The sequence below is a fragment of the Mandrillus leucophaeus genome, unplaced genomic scaffold, assembly GCF_000951045.1.
Source record: "Mandrillus leucophaeus isolate KB7577 unplaced genomic scaffold, Mleu.le_1.0 Scaffold455, whole genome shotgun sequence".
NCBI classification, from domain to species: Eukaryota; Metazoa; Chordata; class Mammalia; order Primates; family Cercopithecidae; genus Mandrillus; species Mandrillus leucophaeus.
In genome coordinates this window covers 2,035,929-2,038,340 of record NW_012104865.1, presented here as the reverse complement: position 1 = coordinate 2,038,340, position 2,412 = coordinate 2,035,929, and positions in this window count along the sequence as shown.

The window sequence follows — 2,412 nt, the reverse complement described above, 5'->3', positions numbered from 1 at the left end:
GAATCTGCTTCTGAAGCTGGGAGTTAGAATCCTGAGTTCATCATTTTCTCTTATCACTTTGCCCCCTGAACTTACAAGCAACCAACCAGTTTCATTTCATTCCTTGGTTCTTCACATATGGTCAAAGATATTATGTACAGAGTCACTAAACTCCTTGCCTCTCATGAGCCGTAAGTCAGGAGTGTCAAATGCATTTATTTTGCATAACTCTCTAAACAACTCAAGCCAAGACTATCAGTGTTCTCCATACTATTATAAGTAGAGTCCTTAGCATTTTTGGGTCTAATCATTAAGCAGCCAACTCCAGAAGCTCCAAAACCGATAAAATAACTCCATTCTTAATATTTTGTTCCTCGAGAACCCCTCTTGGTACCAAAATCTGTATTAGTCAGGGTTCTGTAGTGGGACAGAAGTAATAGGAGATATACACACACACACACATAGACACACACACACACACACATATATATATATATGAATTATTCATTCACATGATCACAAGGTCCCACAATAGACTGTCTGCAAACTGAGGAGTAAGGTGAGCCAGTCCAAGAACTGAAGAATTTAGCATCCGATGTTCGAGGGCAGGAAGCATCTAGCACAAGAGAAGACGTAGGCTGGAAGCTAGGCCAGTCCAGTCTTTTCACATTTTTCCGCCTGTTGTATATTCTAGCTACACTATCAGCTGATTATGTGGTGCCCATCCAGATTAAGGGTGGGTCTTACTGTCCCAGTCCACTGACTCTAATGTTAATCTCCTTTGTCAACACCCTCACAGACACACCCAGCATCAATACTTTGCATCCTTCAATCCAATCAAGTTGACCTTTAGTATTAACCACCACAGGAGTATATAGACAAAAAAACTCATATTTAAAATAAAATGTTAACAAGAAGCATCAGTACCTGTGGCTACTATAATATTATATGCTAGTGTGGACTACTTTGATTGATATTAGGCACTAAGACAAATAATGGCTTTCACTACTTCTACTTAAATCTGGTTAACTATTCAGGAGACAAGCATATCTCATCTTAATAATTGATTGGGCATCAAAAACAACGGAGTCAGATTTATATTGGTATAGGAGATTTTTTTTTTGAATAAAAAATATTTACCAGTTCTTTTTTAATTTTTGCTCTGTGCTGCTTTTGTTCCCAAAATTCTCCAGACGTATCTACACAATGGTTCTCAGAGTGGGATCCCTGACCTAGCAGTATTAGTACCACGTGGGAGCTTATTAGAAATGTAATGAATCAGATGTAGTGAATAGAAACTCGAAGGATAGGGCCCAGCAATCTGTGTTGTAACAAGCCCTTCTGGAGATGCTCTTGTATGATAAATTTAAGGGCCACTAAACTTAGAGGAACTGGTGCAGGTGGTGGCTCTTCTCAGGTGAATTGGCTCACCTAATGCCTTCTGCAAAATTGCTACTTTAAATAGTCTTTCTCAGTTTTTAATATATCATTTACACCCTTTGCAGTGAAGTTAACAGTGATAATGTAGAGTTTCTCAGCTGAAATTTACCATGAAGACTGTATCTTCTCACCAAAATATCCTTTAACTTGTGATTTTTTCTGCCTCCCATTATCAAAGTTTTTCTTTCTGTGATAACTACTATGGGTTAGCCTTTAACTATGTTGTGCCAACTGTATGTGGGGATTATACTTACAATTAAAACTTGTATTTGACATACGAATGGGACTCAAGGAAATCAAAACTCTCCTTGGAAACAGTAAGAACATCTGAGTCAGTAATTAACAAATGTTGACTGCCAAGGAAATTCAAACCAAGGTTTAATAAGAGAGGAATTCTTGTACAAATAAATATAATAGCTATATTTAAAAATAAGAATATCTCTCATGTATAAGGAATTTTTATATTTTGTGTAGAATTCTCGAGAGTGAAATTTATGAGTACTGATATCTGATTAGTATGTTGAAGCTATTACAATATGAAGTTTGTCTGAAAATAGACTAGGCTATTGTGTGAGGTGAAGAGTTTCCTGTAGTTATGGGTATTTAAGCCACATCAAATTATGGGTTGATTGGGTGGTCTAGATCCTTCCTCCTCAAAGTGTAGTACCATCTGGGAGTCATTAAAAGGGTAGAATTTCAGGTTTCACCCCATTCCTGGTGAATCAGTATCTACAACTTAACAAGATCCATGGATGATCTGTATGCACGTTATGTCTGAGAAATAGTGCTCCAGTTGACATCTAATGAATTTTCTTATTATTTTTATACTTTTTGTAGGAGTATGTTGTGTTGCAAAATTTAAATAACAGTCTAGAAGTGGGGTAAATACATGAGCTTAACCCCTCTTTCTACTGTAAAGTCGCTAACTGAATTAAATACTTCCCCCAGAAACAAAGATTGTTTCTTGGATATTGTGGTTAATTTTAAGTGAAC